Genomic DNA, 22672 nt, shown 5'->3' on the forward strand with positions numbered 1-22672 from the left:
ATATCTGCCCTCCAATACCTCCAGTTTACATTCAATGTCTGCAAGTTCAGCTTGTACATTCTTCAGCATGCCTACTGATTTGGACAGCAGTGCCCCCCTGATCCAAACTTTAAATGATTCCCAGACTGTGGAGTATTTGCTTACCGTGCCCACATTGTTAGTGAAGAATTCTGCTATCTCAACACGTTTCCACCACCCCAGGGTTCCCCAGCATTCTGCTCGGCATTCTCCATCTTTTAGCGGGACAAGGGGTGTCCTGAAGCTTCAATTCTATCATCACTGGGGAGTGGTCAGAGAGCGTATGGGGCAAGATTGCACAACTCTGCAGCGTAGGGGACATGCGCGATGTAACAAACCAGTAGTCAATCCTAGACTCAGTCATGAACCGAGGAGTAATAAGTATATCTCCTGTCTTTCGGGTGTATCATACGCCAAGCATCTATCATTGACAGCTGTGAAAGAATGCTACTCAGGGTGGAGGCAGTTTTGCTAGGGGCTCTAGTAACCCTGGAGGACCTGTCCAGTACAGGGTCAAGCGCCACATTAAAGTCCCCACCCCATATCACATTTGACAAACCATAGGCAGCGATCAATTGGTATACATTCACATAAAACAAAGGGTCTTCTATATTGGGCCCATATGTGTTAACTAGAAGCATTTGCCGCCCAGCGAGCATGCCCCACACCACCACATATCTACCTTGTGGATCCACCTTATGCCCCTCCAGACCGAACCCCAATTTTGGATGAATAAGAGTAATTACCCCTCTGGCCTGTCTAGAGTAGTCCGTGTAGAAACGCTGCGTTCCCCATTTGGGCAGTATGTGTAAGTTGCCGTTATCCCTTGTGTGTGTCTGCATTAGTATCAGAGGGCCATGTCTAGTAACATAATTAGCAATTTTCTTGACCTTCACCTCGTTATTTAGACCCCGTACATTCCAAGTAAGTAATTTTATTCTTATCCCGTCACCAGTATTGTGCAATAATAGATCTTTCCGAATCCTTGACCATCAGTTGTGCCGTATGTACCGTACGACCGGCGCCTTTCCCAATGCAGCCACTTTTTTAACATAAAACAAACTGTTAACCATAAACAAACTGTAACCTGGGTCACTCTTCTCCAAGAGCCCAGAACTTCTGCCTTCAGCGGACAATTTTCCACCGAAGCTCAGCCAACTCCCCCTTCCTCCCCTTGCACTCCCACCCACATCATCATCATCCCGAACTCGACGATTTACCCAAAATAACTCTTGGATCATTCCAGGGGTAGCCATGTTTCATCATGTGGCCGCCCGATCGTGTCCACATCTCCGTCAACCATATGGAGTGGAGCCGCCATAATCAAGGCACCGCTAGGTCTGTAGCCCTAATGGTGTAGCAGAGCAGACAGCGTTCGGCTAAACAAGAAAAGTACCTTAATCTTCTGGTCTGGGTCTGTTATTTGGAGGCAGTCTATCTCCCCTCGGTGGGAGGGGTATAGAAGCCTCAATGTATTGCGTGGCATCAGCTGGGGTCTCGAAAAAATGCGCCCTGCCCACGTGCTGAATCCTCATCTTGGCGGGGAACATTAGAGTGTATGGTATTTGCCGTTCTTTCAGGAGTCTTTTAACTGGTTCGTAGGATCTTGTACTTGCTTGGACACCGGCAGAAAAGTCTGGGTATATGTGTATCCGGTTTCCATCATGTTGTAGTGTTCATGCCTCTCTAGCCATGCGCAGGATTGCGTCTCTATCTCTATAATTAAGGAGCCTGGTGATTATTGTGCGTGGCGGTGCCCCTGGTTTAGGGACCGGGCCAGCGTGCGGTGCACACTCTCAATCAGGAAATGTTCGGAGAATGCTTCCTGGCCAAATATTGTTTTAAGAAGCTGTTCGAGTTGTTTTTCCATTTGACCTCTTCCAAATGTTTCCGCAACGCCCACCACCCGGATATTGTTGCGTCTCGATGTGGATTTGAGATCTTCACATTTGTTTTGCATTTTGGACATGGCCACTTTAAGATGGGTCCGTGGTGTGCAATCGCATCTTCATTGGTACTTATTCTATGTTCTGCTTCAGTTACACGTGCACTCTCTTTGTCCACCCTGGCCTTTAGGGAGCCAATGGTGGACACAATGTCATCCAACTTCGTATTGACTGCCCGAAATCCATCTTGCACAATTGTTGTTAATCTGTCTTCTTTATCGCCATTCTCCAGGCTCGGAGCTTCATTATTATAGGCAGGTGTATCTACAGCGGTGGATTGTCGTTGGCTGGCTGTGTAGACGTCCATAGGGCCTTTCTTCGTGCTGCTGGGGGTTTTGGCCCCCCTGCCCGATTTTGAGGGTTCACCCATGTCAATGGCCACAATATACTGTGCCTCAGTCTCTTTTCCCCGGCCGTGGCCTGTGTCCACCCTCTCCGAGCTCTAGCACAGCGTTCCGCCCTGCCACAGGGCTACTGGCGTGTCAACCTTGGTGGACTGTGTCCTCCCACGTATTACTTCACAACTCGCTCAGTAGCATGCCTCTGAGGAGTGCCCTAGGGTTAACAGCGTCCGGGGCAGCCAGCTCGCCAGAGAGGGGTCTCAGCCCGCCTTGCCCTTGTCTTTAAAGCCGTGTCATGGCCGGTGAACAGCTCCCGAGAAGCCAATGTGGGACTGGAGTCGGGTGTGCAACTCGGGGAGGACCGGCACAGCACGCACTGCAAACGTGGACCAGGTCAGTGGGCTACTACCTGGTGAAGCGGGAGCACCAACCTTCTGCCTTCCCGCAGCCCACCACACCAACCCCCTGTATCCGCCTGGAGGCCAGGCGTGGTTCTCAGGCCAAGTTCTAGAAATGGGCTAGGAACCAGTTCAGTCTACGCCGAAGCGTGCACAAATGTATAGTGTTCCGTGCCGCAGGATTGCCAGTCGGGCCGCGTGTGGCTGCGGGCGTCAATCTCTGCCCGTATCACCCCCCTCATGTCTAGGGAGGGCAGGGCCGCACAGCCGGTGTCTCGGGGCGGGCAGGGCCACAACCCACACAAGGATCACAGCAATCGCCGGCCCGCAGAGGCACGGGTGATTTGAGTGTGCACAAGAGGCGAACCGCAGGGTATCCTTACCTGCTGCTGGCGTCGCGGTACTTCTTCCCCGTGTGAGCCACAGGCCGCCCGGTCTCAGCGTCCCACGCGGTATTGCCGCACCGCTAACCACCAGCGGGGCGTCACAGGGCAAGCGAGGATCCCGGGGCTCCGCAGCAGCAGCGCCGGTATGGTGTCTCTTCCCCACGGCCCGGGCGCCCCTCAAGACACTGTATTCGGCCACAGGGCACGGGCCGCTTCCACAGGCCCCGCCCCCCCACGGCCCGGTGTCAGATTGCGACCGCGGCCTCCAGCTGTTTTCTAACAGAGTCCTTAGGTGGATCGCGCCTGCGATGGAAGCCGGTAAAACTTCTGCTCCACACAGCTCCGGTGTCGCACAGCGCAGCAGTCCAGGATTTACAGGCTCGCAGGACGGGGCTCTAGTGCGTCTGTACCTCAGTGTTGGGGTTTGACAGCGGCTCCGAAAAGGATTAGTAGGCACAGGATTCTGAGACGGAGCGGGAGCTCACTGATCAGGCAGCCATCTTAACAGTGCGCAACAGCACCCCCCGACCGAGGGGGGTCTTATTAAAGAACACCAAATCATCCCCGAAAGTTACCCAATTCAATTTTAGGTGGCCCAGCTTTATATGACATGAAGTACCCTTTGCCTGTATGTTATCGATATCCAATATGTATGCATTAAAGAAGGCAGGTGCCAGGACTGTCTTAATCCCACGTAGGTTTTTATTAGTCCTGATACACTGCCATCCCCAGTGAACCTAATCTTTACTGTAGAGTCATTATGCATAACAGCTAGCAATTGTATCAGTTTCAGAAGTATACACCAGGCCAATAGTTTGTTCCACAAAATGTATCGATTTACCCTATCAAAGGCACTGCTCATGTCAATGGAGGCCATGTAGCTTTTGCCAATGGAACCCCTCTTGATAGCCAGCTGAAGATGGGCCCTAATGGTGGCATTTAAGGCTGTGCCCATGCCTGGTCGAAACCATACCTGAAAACGAGAGCCCACACCTAGTTGGTTAAAGGAATTATTTAAATCCCTTAGTAGTAGTGTAGAGAAGATGTTGCTCGTTGCGTCGAGGAGGGCCATAGGCCTATTATTGCTTGGATCACCTTTTTTGTAAATGGGGGTTATTATAGACTCATGCTATGTCTGTGGAAAGCGATGAGTGTAAACAATTCAACCAAAATGTGTCTCTAATGGACCTACCCATGCTAGTGGATCACTCTTTCACAACAGGAGCCAAACTGTCTGGGCCAGGAACTCTTGACGGCTTGGCCTTGGAACTGGCCCCTAGGCTGTCCTTTGTGCTATGGGCATACACCTGGGGCAAGAGGCCCACTCAGTCTATAGCTGTCCACGGCCGTTCCGGAATTGAACAGCTAATAGAGGGACTGACCCCATCAAGCTTATTGTTTGTCATGGCCCAAGAGTCTGAAGTGTTGCTTTGTTTAAATTTCTCAAGCATGGATTGATTATCAAGGATATTTAATAAAGTTCTGTAACCCTGGAGAATATTTATTTTCCTGTGTAAAGGCCTCCGGTGGAAGACGTTCTGGGGCCAAATTTCTTAGCAGTTTCCGCTTAATCTTCTTGGCTTCTGTGACCCTAACATAATTGTGGGTCGGTCTCTTAACCCCCCTAATGCTAACATTATTATTTAGTTTTTTCAAGCATTTTAACATAGTAGTGTTAAATAGGTCTACACACCCCATCTTGCAAAGCCACAACTGCTTGGACAACGTTCAAGGCAACCACTATAGCAGACATCACTCCAACCCATAGTTTCCCTCAAGGCCACATTGTGCGCTGATGACATCCTCCGTATCCAAGACCTTTCCAACTGAAGCCTCCCTTATCTGACCATCAACAACTCCCTAACTCAAGGCACCTTCCCCTTGACTCTTTAGACCAGACAAATCCTCCTACTTCTCAAGAAACCAGCACTGTATCCCGACTACCTCAGCAACTACTGCCCGATCACTCATCTTTCTTGCCTAGATCCTTGAGAAAGCAGTAGCCACGCAGTCGCTTCAACAGATCGAAGACAACAACCTCATTCAGTCCTACCAATCTGGCTTCAGGCTCCAATGCAACACAAACCACTACCATCAAGGTGATCAACGATGCCCTTAAAGTACTCGATAGATAATCGCCATCATTGCCTACTGATTTTCCTTGACCTATTGGCAGCATTCGACACAGTAGACCACCAGATACTTAACAACAATCTACATTGTGTTAAGTTCGACACTTGCCTTCTGACTGTAATCCAGAAGCATCCTGCAAGGTAACCACAGTGTATGGGGCTGGTTGATGCTCAGTGAGTAGTTTTACATTGATTTCAATGCTTGTTTCAGATGCTTTCTGGAGGAATTTGTGTGCGTTTTGAAATTGTTTTCTGCCTAGTTTGTGGTTTTCTGTGGGATTTATCTTGTGTTTTTTGTGGACTCCCAAACCATTTTCTGAGCTGATCTGCATCTAGGGTGTGCAGTCTGTGGTGTAGTCCTTTGTTTCTGGCTTTCTTACTGTTACCCCATCGTCCAGCAAATTGCCTGAAGCAAACCGGTTTCTCTCTTCCCATTTGAATTTCATTGGTCTGTGCCACACCTGTCACTGGAACAGCTGTATTTCAAAGGCCCTTCGAGGGCAGCATTGGGCTAAGGGCCCCAAGGCAAAGGGCAGCTCTTACAGAAGCAGTTCCAGATCGTGTCCGCCCGTGTGTCGGGTCTTGCTCCTGTGGTCTTGCACAAAGGTGCAAGAACACCTACCTCCCCGTTGGATCTTGGCGCTTGGGAGGATATGAATACCTCAGGCTACCTGACCCGCCGGGGAAAGAGGGTTAGGGTCCACGGATTGGATAGGTTGGGGGTAGTTAGGGTAACTGGTTAGAGGATTAGGTGGCAATTATGGATGTAAATGGGAATGAGGGAAAGGTATTCTGCGCTGGTTCCTTGCTAGGTGTTTTTGGCTCCGCCCATGCACACCTGCTCACTCACTCTAGATAATTCAGGCATTCCTTATACACCTAATACTGCTTAGGTGGTGTTCCTTGCCATAACCAGCACTGCATTATCACCATGTTGCATGTAACATTTTCCTCTTTTCCTCGTTTTTTTTGTATATATATATATATATATATATATATATATATATATATATATATATATATATACACACACGTATGGAGGAAGGTTGTAGCACTTCAAAAAACCCTCAGCAACAACATGTAGCACAATAATCCCTGCACACAAGACCAAGCCACTTGCTCAAAAAAGTGTTTTTATTTCATTACAAAAAATCTCGTGCAACCAACACTGCCTAATGGCTTAAAAAGGGTAGGCATCTCTCCTGCCTCCCTAACTGACAAACAGGTTATAAAGACACTCACCCCACCAGGGTGGAAACCGCCACGTGTTCCGCTTGTGTACCAAGCTTCCTCAGGCTTTTTTTCCCCTATACGTGAGAACACCTTCCTTTTATAAAAACAGACGCAGAACCAGCATTGGTATTAGGCTCCTCCCCCTTGCTTTCGTTTTACCGATCATGTGATCGCAAGAGGCTGTGATTGCTAATGTGCACAACTGCGGCCATCTATGAAAGGATTCAGAATCCATATATCTAAGTTAATACTATCCCCAAATCGGCTAAATACCGATGAAATACAGATGAAATGCAAAGGAAAACTTTAATAAATATCTATATAAACTAAAACTGTGAAGATGTGCTCAGTTGCTTAAATTGTCCACATCCCAGTTTCACCATTTAACCAAAGTGTGTGATCCTGGGCAGACCATGTAATCAGACTGCGTCTTATCTGCAGCTCTGTAAGTGATTCACTTCAAATCTTTAATATATCATGCTGTTATTTAAACAAAAAAGCCTGACTTGCTCCATATATAACAGTGCAATTTAGGTATTTTGCACCACAAAATTATTTGCCACTTGGCTTACTTATGACAACTTATTCTAAAGTCACTTGCATTCTGCCTCCAAGTATCAAAGACTGATGATGCTCCTTGCGATTTGCTTTCTGTGAAGTAATTTCTGTTGGTGCAATCCATATGCAAATTAGTTGATGTGTATGTATTTTGCCCCAGAGCGCCTGGACAGAGCTTTAATAGATGAGTTCCCTGCATCTAATGATTCTGCCGTTTTTTTTTTGTTGTGTTAAAATGTGAGATGTCACTAGTAATGTTACCAAAAAAATAGATTGGGGCAGGGGTGGGCGGTTTGTGGGCGCGAATGAGACAACCTGGAAATGTGTGCACTGCAGTTGAGCAGAAAGTAGTAGACGTTTCACTGTGGCTGTCCCCCTCACCACATCTTGCAATGCTGAATACTCCATTTAAAGGATAATATAGGGAGGCTTTTCATAAGATGTAACTGTCTTGTTATTACCACAAAGCGCAGCTCGACATTTCATGAACTGTAACGAGTCATTAATGGCTTCAGTCGAAGCCTCGTATTTTAATGACAAGTTAAAGTTTATGCAATGCCGAGCTTCGTTCCGTTGTGGGTATAGATTAATCACTGTTTATTATTCTGAGAGAAAGGTTTACATCAGCGGCTTCCTCAAAGACATCCTCTCTTTTTAATGCAAAGTTTTCTCTCAGAATGAACAGTGTTTTATCTATTCAGCAACGGAGGCCGCTCGCGCGCTGCTCTGCTGCTTATGTCTGTGACAGCTCGGAAGAGGGGCCGCGGCTCAGGCTTAATGCAGCCAATCAGCAATCCGCCGAAGACCAGGGGATACCGGATCGGTATGGGATACCAAATATTACAGAACAGCGTCGTCCTGTTTTTCTGTTTTTCCCTTCCAGCACAATGCTTAATAAATCTAAAGTGCTAAGTGGATTTTGGAGTACTGCCCTTTTTTGAATGTGCTGAAGAAGATTTTATTATTTGGCTGCTCTAGGAGTGCAGTCCGTTATGGCTTAGTGTACTTGTTACAAGTGGCTCCTGTCTTTAAAATATATTTCTGATATTTGTTAATCTGCTTAGAATCACATGCTGTGCATAGGTCCGACATCCAGTGGTCACTGCAGAGTATTGCATTTTGTTTTTCGTAGTCGAAAAGGGGACGTCGACAAGGCGTGTCTGTAACACCATCCCTATAGTGACGTGCGTTGTACCCACAATCCCTCACGCGTCGTGGTCCCTCAGATTGTTTTTTTCCACCCAGCTACTGGTCGCCTTTATGCAGAGCTCCTCGAGAGACATTGTCAAATAGTTTCTTCAACCTTTGGTCGTTTGTTATTAATATCAATAACGTAGATCCCTCCCTCGACGCAGAGCCGTTTCTCCGCCGAGCAAGATCTTCGACGGAAGGACGAGTGGAGGGGATCCTTCGGCGCTGCCGAACACGTGGCCTGGCCTCGCCGGCCATACACAGTAGGGAGAGTGGGGTTTTGTGGTCTTTCTTTCTTTTCTTTAAGAATGCCTTTCTCTTTCCCCTCCCTCTCTTTCGAGGTCGTAGTCACACTTATTACCCTCAGCTATGGAGAGGACGCCATTTAGGTTTTGCCCGCTTTGCAAGGGTAAATATACCTGGAAGGATAAGCACAAACGGTGCAACCGTTGCTTACCCCTCGATCACCAGGAGGATGGCTGTGCGGCCTGTAAATTACTAAAGCCCAAAACTCTAAAATACCGGAGGGTCAAAAGGTGGGCGGTCTACGCCATGTCTAGGCCTGACTCCTCGCCCGCTGCCGTCGAGTGTGACGAGGACAGTGACTACACGGCCCCCGTAACGGAGGCTGTAGACCTCTCAAAGGAGCGTTCACGCTCCTCGTCGTCCGTCCCCGGCCCCGACAAGCCCGGCTCACGCCCAGTTTATGGGGATGAACACCCCGGCGACAAGGACGCACACAGAAAAACACCAAAGCACATACCCCCAGGCACACATTCGTCGAAGACGAAGGCAGCCATAGCGCCAACGGGGACGCCGGGCCCACCGATGTCTTCCGCCGACCGTAAGGGTCGTCAGCCCTCCCCACCAGCGCTTCCGCGACAGGCGACTGGGCACTCTAAAAAATAAGGGCGCTAACACCAAAATTTCTGGCGACAAGCATCGCGAGAGCGCTCACGTTGCCAACAAGGACTCGACGGGCAAGGACTCGACGAGCAAGGACTCGACGAGCAAAGGCTCGACGTTTCATAGCGCGACGGCGACCGATCCCTCGGAAGAGAGAATGATCGCCGAAAGCCTCGCGCGCATAGCATCTAAGGACGGCCAAAGACGTACGGCGAGTGAAACGCCGAAAACCGCGCACAAGGCCAAAGATACGCCGAAGGCGCCGGAAAACAGATCAGGCCAGTTCCCGACGCCGACAGAAGGCCCTAGCCAGCAAGAAGGCTACTCAGAAGGCGAAGGCTCTCTTTCTTCGACGTTATGGGACAGAACCAGACAATTACAGGAGGAAGAAACCCCCTTTTCTTTCCCAGACCGTCCTGGCCGACCTCAGTGGACCTTTGAAAGGTTCCAGACCTGTATGGACAAACTAGATGGGTGCCCTGTCTTCTGGGATGGACATGAACCTAAGAGACCAAGGGAGGCACCCCTGGAGAGTCCAAAGGCTAAATACCAGAAGTTTTATAACCCCATACAGGAGGACATAAACTCTTACAATCCCACTGAGGAAGACACCTTCTTCCAAGAGGAAGATGAGCTCACCTATGTTGAGGACCAACAAGAAGAGGAAGGTTTTCACGAGGAAACTAACCTATGTGAGGAAGGATTCCAGGAAGACACAGGCGAGGGCGACCCAAATCCCTGGCAGTCACCGGCTAGGTTGACTGACACAGGCAGTAGCAGTACAGTCATCAGGTCTACTGAAACTACACCAGTCAGGAACCCTTCGCCTGTCGATGATCAACCCACCTTCAATGCACTGCTGAAGAAGGCAGCAGCACATTTCGAAATCGAAACTGGGGAGGTCACCCCAGACACCGATTTTGTGGAGAGGATTATCAAAGAAAAACTCCCCACTAGCCAGGTTATACCCATCCTCGCCTCAGTTAAGAGACGTATTACACCTTCTCTTTCCACTCCTGCATTGGTGAGAGGGTCAATCCGAGGATTGAGAAACTGTTCTCTCCCTCTCAATCAGACCCATTATATATTAAGGGTCACTCAATCCCGGACTCCCTGGTCGTGACCAACACCAGGAAAAGGGCAGGAGTCCCACTATCTACTAGCGAGGCACCCCCAGATAAAGAGGGGAAGAAGCTGTATGCCCTAGCCAAGAGAATCACCACCTCTGCAGCATTCTCTACCAGAATCGCCAATAATACCCTATTGGCAAGCTACGCCGATGCTCAATGGGCTAAGCTCAGACAGGACATCGAAGAAGCTCCCGAACCCCTAAGGACTCGTTTACTGGCTACAGTTAACGAGGGCTCTCTGGTCAATCAAAGCATTGTCAAGAATACCCTCGATGCAGCATAGACGGCTGGCCGCACTTTGGTACAAGGAATTTTACTGAAGCGTCACGTCTGGCTTCGCAATTCCGGATTTAAGGCGGAAACACAAGCGTCCCTTATTAATAAACCCATAGAGGAGTCCAGCCTCTTTGGGAGAGCAGTGGATGACGCGCTGGAGAAGGCGAAGAAAGAATTTGATACAATAAAGACCTTAGACCAAATTTCAAAACCCCCTAACAGGCGGGGATTTGGTAATAAGCGCTTTTTTCGTGGACAACGCCAGCAACAAAACCAACAACAGTACTCTGCCAGCAACTACCAGAGTAATAGCGGCCAGTACAATCAGAGGGGTCAACGTCGTGGCAAGGGAAGAGGCCGGGGTTCCACCCCCAGAGGCTCCCAAGCCAACAACACCACCAAGTGACGCGAAGATTCGCGTCCCCTCCCATGCAACGTCGGTCGGGGCCGGTTAACATCCTTTCTTCCAGCATGGGAGGGAATAACATCAGACCGCTGGGTACTTTCCACCGTAGCCCGCGGCTACTGTATAGAGTTCAACAGTTCCCCAACATACAGACCCCCGAGGGGACGCCGCATGACACCAGAACACCTCGCCATCCTTCTCCAAGAAGTGGACCAACTGCTGGAAAAAGGAGCCATAGAGGTCGTGCCTCTATCTCAGGTAATGGAAGGTATTTATTCAGTGTACTTCCTTGTACCCAAAAAGGATCTAACCATGCGCCCAGCGAACAAGTTTGTCAAACCCCAAAAGTTTCGTATGGTGACCTTACAGGAAGTGATCCCACTGCTATCACAGGGAGATTACATGACAACACTGGACATGAAAGATGCATACTTTCATATTTTAATGTTGCCAGCGCGCAGAAAATACCTCAGGTTCATGATAGAGGGCAAACACTACCAGTTCAGAGTGCTACCCTTCGGCATAGCATCTGCACCAAGGGTATTCACGAAAGTACTGGCAGTGGCAGCGGCCCACCTGCGCAGGTTATCCATCCCAGTATACCCTTACCTCGACGACTGGCTCATAACAGGGGATTCTTACGAGACATGCTTCTCAAACACCCAAAAGACTGTAGACCTTTTGTTCCAACTGGGCTTCTCCATCAACGAGAAGTCCAGCTTAGAGCCCAGCCAAGTCAAACAATTCCTAGGGGCTCTAATTCGAACAAAGGACTGCCTCGTCTTCCCCTCCAACGAGAGGGTCCAAAACATGCTGTTTCAGATCCCCCAATATGTGGCAGGTCGAGAGGTGACGGTGCGCAAAGCGATGCGATTGCTAGGAATGATGGCGTCGTGTATTTATTTGGTACCTCACACGCGCCTGCGCCCAATGCAAGAGTGGCTCAACAGCCAGTGGTGTCAGGCCAGCGGACAATGGGACGATCTAGTGGTGGTCTCGCAAGCCTTGGTTCTCTCGCTACGGTGGTGGACAAAGGAAAACCTGATAATAGGGAAACCCTTTGCCACACCCGCGGTGGAGGCCACTCTAACCACGGACGCATCCCTCACAGGATGGGGGGCTCACCTATCCCATCAGACTGCTCACGGAGTGTGGACTCCGAACGTAGCATCCAAGCACATAAACCTACTGGAGCTACTGGCGGTGTCCAAAGCACTAAAAGCCTTCCAGGAACACCTACAAGGGAAGACAGTGATGGTCCTTACAGACAGCACCACAGCCATGTACTACATCAACAAGCAGGGGGGCACCCACTCTCCAGGACTGTCCAAGCTGTCCCAGAATATATGGACGTGGGCTCTCAAACACAACATGTTCCTACTGTCACAACACGTACCAGGGGAACTCAATCTGCTAGCAGACGAACTCAGCAGAGACTTCCCCCTGCCCGAAGAGTACGAATGGCAATTGCACGAAGACATCGTCTTAGACGTCTTCACGCAATGGGGATTCCCGGAAATAGACCTGTTCGCAACTCTGGAGAACTCACAATGCCAAAGTTACGCCTCCAGGTACCCCCAGAACCAGTCCAAGGGGAACGGTCTGTCGATTCAATCGTCAGGGAAATTTGTTTACGCCTTTCCCCCGACTCCCCTTCTCAACAAAGTGGTGCACAAGATGCACCAGGAGCAGGTTACCATGATACTAGTGGCCCCAATGTGGGCCCGGCAGCCATGGTTCGCTCACTTGATGGAGATGTCCCTATCTCCCAAAGTGAAACATCCCTGCCCGTACAACATGCTGTCACAGGACAGGGGCAGGACACTGCATCCATGCCCTCAGACCATGAACTTAGCAGCCTGGCTCCTGAGATCATAGAATTTGGACATCTACAACTCCCACAGAGATGTATGGACATCCTCAGGGAAGCCAGAAAACCTAATACTCGCCACTGCTATTCTAGCAAGTGGAAAAGATTTGTCATCTGGTGTAGAGGTAAGAGCATCAACCCGGTTGACTGCTCTCCCACAAACATTGTTCTGTACTTGACCCATTTACTGGATTCAGGTCTAGTGTTCAATTCCATTAAAGTCCACCTGGCGGCACTTTCTGCATACACCACTTCCCAACTTAAAGTGTCGTGGTGGAAGATACCAGTTATCAAGGCCTTCATGGAGGGGGTAAAGAGAATACACCCTCCGATAGCTAACCCAGCTCCCGGATGGGACTTAAATGTGGTACTTTCTAGACTCTTGGGCCCTCCTTTTGAACCCATGCACAAGGCAATTCTTAAAGACCTCACTCTTAAGACTGCTTTCCTAATAGCTATCACCTCCATTACGAGAGTAAGTGAACTACAGGCTCTTTCCGTTCTAGACCCCTTCGTAACAGTTCACAAGGATAAGGTGGTTCTACGCACACACCCAAGGTTTGCACCAAAATTCATCTCGAAATTCCATGTAAACCAGTCAATAGAACTACCAACGTTCTTTCAAAACCCTTCCAGCTTGGGAGAAAAAAGTCTGCATACACTAGATGTACGCAGAGCTGTCATGTTCTACATGGAAAGAACCAGACCACTGAGAAAGACTAATCAGTTCTTTGTCTCGGTGGCAGCAGGAAGAGAAGGAGATGCAGTCTCAAAGTCCACTATATCTAGATGGATTGTTCAATGCATCACTCTCTGTTACACGCTTGCTAAGAGAGAACTACCCTTCAAGCCAAGAGCACATTCCACTCGAGGCACTGGGGCTTCCATAGCGTTCATTGCAAATGTTCCCCTTGAGTCCATCTGCAAAGCGGCTACCTGGAGTTCTGTGCATACCTTTACAAAACACTACTGTCTAGATGCCCACTCTAGATCTGACTCCCAGGTGGGACAGGCAGTATTAAGACATCTTTTCTCTACTGTTCCTTCTCATAACCCACCGCCAACTCCGGGTACTGCTCGCTAGTCTATGCACAGCATGTGATTCTAAGCAGATTAACAAACATAAGAAGACAATGCATTACTTACCGTAAAAGCATTTCTGATGGTTGTATCTGCTTAGATTCACATGCGCCCACCCTTCCTCCCCGCTCGGATGGAAGGAACATAGACACCTTTCTACATCTCTCTCTCTCTCTTTTCTGTACTCGCGTATAGAAGGCTCCCTCAGGGCAGAAAAAATACAAACAGAGGGACCTTGACGCGTGAGGGATTGTGGGTACAACGCACGTCACTATAGGGATAGTGTTACAGACACGCCTTGTCGACGTCCCCTTTTCGACTACGAAAAACAAAATGCAATACTCTGCAGTGACCACTTGATGTCGGACCTATGCACAGCATGTGAATCTAAGCAGATACAACCATCAGAAATGCTTTTACGGTAAGTAATGCATTGTCATACAATACACATGCGACCAAATGCGCTAGGGCGGCCTTCCATTGCTCTGCTCCTTTGCAAAATATCACTGTCTACCCAGAAAATTATTTAAAATACTGTGTACTTTTTTAGGCAAGAAATAGCCTGAAGGCAGCTTGAAAAACACAAAAGCAACATTTGGTGCCTCACACGACGCTTGGTCACACAATGTTTACAGAAGGGGGTGTTGCTCGAAATTTACAAAAACAAAACTCCACCACTGTCACATGACAAGAACCTGTAAGGCTTCAAAACATAGCACCATCAGAAGCCTACTTGCAGAATGGATCTATATGATCACTGCGCCGCCCATAATGTCGTCTTAGAAATTGCTGACTTCCATTATGGCACAGTGCAGTGATCATGGAGATCACTGTGCCCCATATACCCCTTCCCGCCTCCCCCCTGTCTACTTAGATTTTCGGCAGGACACTTCTCAGTGTGCCGCCGTCTCTCCTCTGTCCCTATGTCGTCAGTTATCTCCCACCAACGTGTGTCTGAACAGGCGCCGCAGGGTCCTTTTTTTCTTTTTTTAATAAAATCTTTTTTTTTTTTATTTTTTTTTTGTTCCTCGCTACCATCTAATGAAATCGGGAGACACCCCCACAATCCCTGCTCCCATTAGTCAGTGTAGTGGGGGTCGGCATGTTAGTACCGTGCAAAGGCGCAGTAATTAACATGTCGCAGTGTTCGGGGTGACACTTTTGTATGGTTCCTGCAGAATGGCGATTTTAGCATGTTTGTAAACCAGCTGTAGCCCCTAATAAGGTTTATAAAGTGTAAATCCAGTCGATATTGACGCAAATAAATATAGTTGAAACTGCCCGTTTAAGAAGTAGACCAATGTGAGCATAACTATTTTCAATTTGCAGGTACTAATAAGTCCAAAACATATATTTATTTGCTCATCTTTGCATAGTGCACAGCGATGAAACCTAATGTGCTTTTGACTTTCCACAAATATAATCTTATCATTGATCAAAAAACCTTTAAAGTGCTATAATACAGTGCAGATTGTAAATACATCAGAACAGTGACCAATGCAATAAAAAAATCGATATTTAAATTATTGTAAAAATTGAATAATTATAAAAGAGCAGCAAAAATATCAGCAGATGTAAAATTGTGGAGAATAATACCTATTGGCCATATAATATTGCCATAAAGTGACATATGCATTCAAATAAAAGCAGAGGTTAACCAATGTTACATTTAAACTACCTAGCAACATGAGCCACAAAATTGTAAACATTCCATTCAAATTAAGTGGTTCCATGTGATATGTCCCTGCAAAATGGTAGTGATTTGCGGTGACATTATCACTGTGAACCTGCAGGGGACACTCCTGCAACCCCCTTTTTATAAAATGTTTTCCCCAAGGCGAGCAGGGGACAGCCCCGCTCCCGTCACAAATGGTCACCATACATAATAGTCGCCACAGCCTTTTCCCGGCAACTAAATGTATGGTGACCATTTGTGTGGGGGTAACATTACCGGATACCAATTAAGTGACATATGGATACAGGTGATGATTATAAAGTTGTTCCATTTCAGGAGGAACCCTCTATCCCAGACGCAGTTATGGGGTAGTGCTACGCCTGTCCCACTGACCAAGAAAACGCTCCCACCATAGACGCCAAAAAGCAATGATGTAACAGTCAGGGAACACAGCTCGCCTGTAGGGGGCCGGCTAGTTCTTTTTCGGGACAGCTGGATGGGTTGTTTAAAGTGTTCTTGGATCCTTTCTATAGTTTCCACAGGCTTTAGTCTTCCTCTTCCTCTTCCTTTTCCTCTAGCTTCCTCTCTGCCTCTGCTTCAAATAGGGACCCCCGACCTTTTATGGGAGATCCTTTCCCTTTTGGAGATGCGGGTGGTGGAACCGGCTCCTAATCAGACCGGGCCTCCGGCTTCTACACCAGGATTTTTGCGGTACCCAAGAACAACCAGGCTGGACTGAGGGTAGTCCTGGATGTGTCATTTCTCAACCTATCCTTACAGCTTAAGCGCTTCAAGATATTTACTCAAGCACACATAGCTGAGTCGCTGTGCTAAGGGGATTAGATGTATTTCCTTAGACCTCAAGGATGCATACCTTCATATCCCCGTCTACCAGCCCCATCGGAAATCTCTGTGGTTCACGATTGTCATACCACTTCCAGTACATGGTTCTGCCTTTCGGCCTCAAAGCGGCCCCTCGTGTGTTCGCAAAGCTGATGAATGTGGTGGCGGGTCTTCTCCGCAAGGAAGGCCATCACTTAAACCCTCATATGGACGACAAGCTGGTGAGGGCCAGCTTGCCAGAGGGGGCGGTGCACCCTTGCCAACGCCTGGCGAACATTCTTCACCAGGTGGGGTTTTCCCTCAACCGGCGGAAGTCGCAGCTGACTCCCGCTCAGGACCTGGTGTTCCTTGGAGTGCGCTGGAACACAGCGCTGCAGCTGGTGTTCTACACGCCGAAGAGGCTCCCCTCTCTGCGCAAAGCGATAGGGCACTTTCTGTCCAATCTGCCCACCTCAGCATGGTAGTTCCAGCACCTTCTGGGATTGATGGTGTCTTGCATGCTCACAGTTCGGCACGCCCACCTCAAGTTGAGGCGCCTCCAGCTCCACCTGGTGGCTAATTGGGACTTGGAAGCAGAGTCGCAGTCGAGCAGGATTTAATTTCCCCTGTCCCACATCCCAGATTTTCACTGGTGGCTGATGGACTGTAATGTGGCAGTGCGATCTGGGGGGGGCTACTCAATTCATGGTGCATGGTCTAGGGTGGAAGCCCTCCTGCATATCAATCTGCTCGAACTCTGGGTGGTAGGCCTGGCTCTGAAGGCAATCAAGGGCAAGGCAGTTTTGGTCAGGACCGACAGCTCCACAACAATGTTTTACTTGAACAGGCAGGGTGTCATCCGGTCCCCCCTCCTGTGCATGGAGGTTGTCAATCTGGGAATGGGCACTGTCAGAGGGGAGATGGGTTTCCTCAGTCCATCTCCCGGGGACAGCAGTGTGGAAGTGGACCAGCTCAGCCGCTTAGGGTTCAACACCTACGAATGGGAGGTACACATAAATTGTTTATTGCCCCTGTTCCAGAAATGGGGGTTCGGGATCTGGACTTATTCACATCTCCTCTGAATTTCAGGTGCCCCTGGTTTGCTTCATAGGCAGGACAGGTTCAGGGGTCTCTGGGGGACACGTTCCAGCTCTGTTGGCACAGCTGCATGTGTTAAGCGGTTCCTTCTCGGTTGCTCCAGTGGACCCTCTACAAGTTCCGGACGTCGGTGGGCTGCAGCCCCATCCTGATTGCCCCTCACTGGCCGTCGAGGGCTTGGTTTTTGGATCAGATGCATTTGTGTTTTCTGGGGCCCTTCCATCTACTGATCCCCAACAGGGGCTTCCTGGCACAGCAGGGCGGTGCAGTGGAGCACCCAGACCCAGCCAGGCTGACCCTTGGGGCCTGATTCCTGACCAGCTGGGACTGCACCACGCTCAGTTCTCGGAGGACAACTGGGACATCATACAGGAGTCCAGAAGGCCGTCTGAGCCATCTGAGTACAAGAGTAAGTGGACTAGACTTTGTCACTGAGTTCGCAACAAGGGGCAGCATCCCCTCTTAATCCCTGGACGACATGCTGGCTTTTTTTCCCACATCTGGCCCGCTCCAGCGTTCAGGTCAATACCTGCTGCACCTATCTGGTGGCCATTGGGGCCTGCAAGAATTCCATAGAGCATGTTTTTATAGCAGCCAACCCGATGGTTAAGGCCCACCTAAAAGGGTTGTCCAGGCTATTTCCTCCGATACATAGGCTGCATCCAGTCTGGGACCTTAATGTTGTTCTTGCAGCGCAAGCCCTTCAAGCTGATGGCCTCAGTGGATATCCGGCTGGTGACACTGAAGACCGTGTTACTGGTGGCGCTTACTTCGGCATGCAGGGTCACCATGCTGCAGGCTTTGTCATCTCTGGAAACAGGTTCATCAAACTTTGAGACCCTCTCGGGACCGACATCCGCTTCCATACTAGTAGCGGCACCAGGGCCTCCCTTCCTCCACTGCAACTGGGACAGATGGTTTCTGCAACTCTACCCTCTTGTTCGTATTCTAATGCCTGCACCAGAGGGGGCCTTATATATTCAAATGTCCCGCTCAGGTGTGGATCATTAGAACCACTAGACTGCACTTTGCAGTTTAGTGCCTCTGAGCCCCTCCTCCTCATCCCAGTACTCTAACCAGTGTTCTGAATAGTCTTTACTTCGCATTTTTCAACTCTGCAGTAGGCCATTAAAATTGTAGGGTCTCTAGGGAAGTTAGTGAAAGGATTCTCCCAGTTCTCCTGACCGACTCTCCTCCCATGTAGTCCTCCCACAGAACACCACCCCCAGGGTTGGGGTCAGGAAGTGTCTGTGTTTCCCTGGCCACATTAATGGTTCCAGGCCAGGGTTTCTGGGAGAATCATCTGATTCATCACAAAAGAAACCAAGGAAGTGTTGGATGTCATGGAATGTATTGTTTGAACAAGAACTTTCTGAATCTTGGATAAAGAACTTAAGGCACTATTGGATAAAGAGACACTTTTGTGATACCAAGGAGCTGTTCAAAATAAACACCTTTGCCATCCAACCTAAACATCCAGGGGAAGGGATCCATCCTCTGGATCCAAGGGTTACTCCTTGGAGAACACTTTTGTGTTGGATTTATCTTTATTTTGATTATGAACACTTTTTGTGAGACATTTCCTTACACCCTTAGTTTGTTTCTAGTGTATGGTCAGATTAGAATATTTTGGTCACAAGGACGGTTTGACTTGACACAGACTGATTTTTAGTTTTCTATGCAGAGAAACTCTTCTTAAGGATGGGGTTAGAGAGGCATTTATCCAACCCATTTCTGTTTAATAAAAATGTCTGACAATGAAAATCTAACAACTTTGTGTCTCTCATTTCTGACCCCACACAGTGGGCTGAGGGAAGGCTATACTCTCAAGAGGGGTGTGAAAAGGATTTGGTATCAACCCAAACAGCAGTAGTAAACAGTCCAAAATAAAGGGAGTGTCCAATCAAAGTTCTATAGAAATAGATTTACTTTAAAGAAACGCACCATCTGCAAAAATGACTAAATGGGAAAACGCTATACAAAACCCACCCCTGAGGAAACTACACAGAATATGCTCAAATCGAAAGATGTACCACTCTGGGTTATGAATCGGGGTTACAAGGCACGTTTAAACCATAATGTTTGTAAAAGGAGTGGTATTGAGCAGGGTTCGAACAGGTGTGTTGCATTTCGAAAATAATGCTTGGAGTGGGGATCACGAGGACCCCCAAGGTTGGTTCAAAGGTTGGTTCGACTGTGAAGGTGTGGGTGTCTGGATGCGTGGTTATTACTGGATTGGTTTTATGAAGCATTTGAGGGGTTGTGAATCGTAAGTGCCACCAGGGTCAGTTCAACGCTGATTGGACAACAGAGGCTGGAGATTGGATGCGCTTTCCAGGCAGCTTCATGTGGCGTTGGAGGGTCGGGACATGATCCACCAGGATCAGTCCAACTGGCGATGAAGGTTGGCAACAATGATACTGGTGGAGCGAGCTGTGGTTCGAAGGTGGCAGATGCAATAAGGAGCTTGTAGTTCGAGCCGAGGCAACGATGCGCTCAGCTAGTGGAGTGGCAAATGAGTTCGAAAGGGCAGTTCATTGGTTCTGGTTCAGCCGACTCGTTCTTCTAGACAGAGAACTGATGTCGAGCAGAGGTCGAACAGGAGTTTGTGCTCTGATAAGTGCCAATCGTGAGGGCCACCAGGTTCGGTTCTACAGTCGGTGCGATGACAAAGTGGCTGGTGACTGGATGCACACTTGAAGTTGAGTGGTTCTAGTACAGCATTCGAAGGTCGCGGTTCAAACGGTCTGGTTGACTGTCGATGATTGGCAACGAAGATGCTGATGGCTCGAAAAAAAAGTGGGTTGAAGGCAGCGGTTGCACTGCAGAGCTTCAAGTTTGAGCCGAGGCAAAGATGCCCTTGGCTGGCTTCTGGCTTGGTGCGGTGGCAAACTGGTTCGAACCTGCAGTTCATCTGTGCGGAGAGCAGGTGAGTGCCAAGGTGCTCTGGAAGGTCCTGATGGTTTGATGCATTTGAACAGGCTTGAATCACGGTTCAAATTGGTTCAATAGCAGAAACACAGGGATACTGGATGCCTTGACTCTCAGTTGCTGTGAGTTCCATTCCAGGGGCTCAGTTAGAAGTTGTAGTCCTTGTTCTCGAGTTCCCACACACAGGGGGAAGCTCACTCACAACTGCGGGTGTCCCTCAACACAGTGAGGTCCTGCGTACCGTTGTGACTGGCAGAGAGGCGGGTCTTATCAGAACAGCAGCTTTTTTTTGCCTTTGCAAAAAATTGCGGCAAATGCAGTGGTTTGAGCCTGTAAAGGTGTACCCCATTATACCATTTAAGGGGAGCGGGGATTGCAGGGTTGTCCCCGCTCCCCTTAAATGGGATAATGGGACTGGGGGTCACTGGGGTGTCCCCCCGCATCCTTTACATGGATTGCGGCAGCAAAACCACAGCCTTTTTGCCGTGATTTTAACACATGGAACCCAATAGTCTCTGCGGATGGTTAGAGGATAGAGCTCGCCTCTGCCTTGGACAATCAATGTTCCTCACTGGTGGAGTACTTTCAAAAGACCAACTCTTCCAACAGAGGTCCAATGAATTCTTTGGATGTTTGTACCAAAGTGAAGCAAAGGAGTGGCAGACCCCTCATCTTTTTGTTTTTTCTTTAAAAAATGTTTTTTAAAAAAAACAAAAGCCTGCAGGTTTTAGGCCTAAAGGTTTAGTGGTTCAATCCCTGTTCTTGGACCTTGCCTTCTCACATCATTCAAAGTGCTTTGTGCTAAAAGAAGTGAAGGAGATAGGAAGGAACGATCAAGGCAGAGGGAAACAAGATGGTAGAACCTTCTTCCAGCTTTAAAGAGCTCCCTCGGTGTACACTAACCCCTTTCAATTTGCAATAGGATCAAAGGCCCTTTTGGTGTGCAGCATCCAGGTGTGAGGCTAAGCTTTTTGTGAATGAGTGTGCCCTCGATTCCTGCTCCCAAGAGTACTTCCTGTGTAGTGGCTGTCTCTCTGGGGAGGGTATTGCCTGCCCTCACCTGCTAGCAGTAGCAAGGACATCCTGTCTGAGGAAAATAAACGTAATCCTTTCACTGATGAGCTGGGCTCATATGGCTGACTCGGGTGATATCAAATTGATGTGGCTATGATGATTATGAGAAATACCCTCCACCATTACATAGCTCTGGTATGGCTTATTTTTAAAGATGTTCTCTCAGCAGGACAGTAAACTCATTGTAGCGTTTTGGGACTGGGTACATTTCTCAAATACAGCCCTTGCCCTACAGAGACTTTGCTGTCGCTGTACCTGGCAAATGGGCATTTCAGTCCCCTGAAACATGCTCTGTGCCACTGGTAGAGCAGGCGCTGCAGATCAGGATACTGATGGGGCAGGGCATAGGGACACACTGTTTTTGCAATGGAGCTTATGAAAGGGGATCAGCAGATTACCCTTCCAGTGATGACATTACCCATATCATTTTATTAAATTAATACAATTTAAACATTTGAAAAAACCAGGTCTTCTGCCACCTTGCCAAGTGGCAACCCATCAGTCCTGCACGCTTTTGTTATTTATTCTGTCAAAGATGACCTTTATTTGTGGATTCGCCAGGAAGTAAGGGTTTTGTTAAAATACAGGATAATGTTTTTTGACTGTTCTTTTTATCAATTAATATGTTCACAAGCTAGAGACAGGCAGATGGTTTGTACAACGGCACTGGCTTGAAAAGAGGTTTGAGAAGTGTCGGTAGAGCCTTCCCTCTCTACACACTTCTACTGCTCCTCCCCTCTATTACTACTACTCTCAAATGGCTACTATTCCTTGTACGCCATTACACCTACCACTCCACCTACTTCACCTACTTTCTACAACACATGCTTCTTCCACTCGCACAACTGCTCCACAAACACCCCTTAAACCACATAAGCGTTCTTCTTTATTTTTTTATTTGTTTATTTATTCAGCACACAGGTGAACATATACATTAACATATGCTTATAGCCCAAATATGCATATCAATTGACATTTCCCTTTTCCCGCCATCGTTATCCCAGATGGTGCTTGTCTCCCAGTTTCATTGGGCCGGGTCGGGCGACGAGTAGTCGCTGGTTACGTGGAGGGCTCTCGCAATCAAGCGTGGCTTATAGGTCAGGGCCGGATAGTTCTGGTCATAGTCTAGCAGCAGGGCCCAAATGTTTTTAAAGCGATGAAGAAGGGCCGCTTTGGCTGCCGTGACCTTTTCAGCTATTAG

At 48.5% G+C, this 22672-nt stretch overlaps 1 protein-coding gene across 1 annotated transcript in view; it reads left to right on the forward strand.

Moving 5' to 3' along the window:
* Positions 1–22672, forward strand: part of MTRF1L (mitochondrial translation release factor 1 like) — a 459754-nt gene that overhangs the window by 185683 nt on the left and 251399 nt on the right. The window lies entirely within an intron of this gene.

The sequence above is a fragment of the Ambystoma mexicanum genome, chromosome 4p (assembly GCF_040938575.1).
Source record: "Ambystoma mexicanum isolate Mex_15411 chromosome 4p, UKY_AmexF1_1, whole genome shotgun sequence".
NCBI lineage: Eukaryota > Metazoa > Chordata > Amphibia > Caudata > Ambystomatidae > Ambystoma > Ambystoma mexicanum.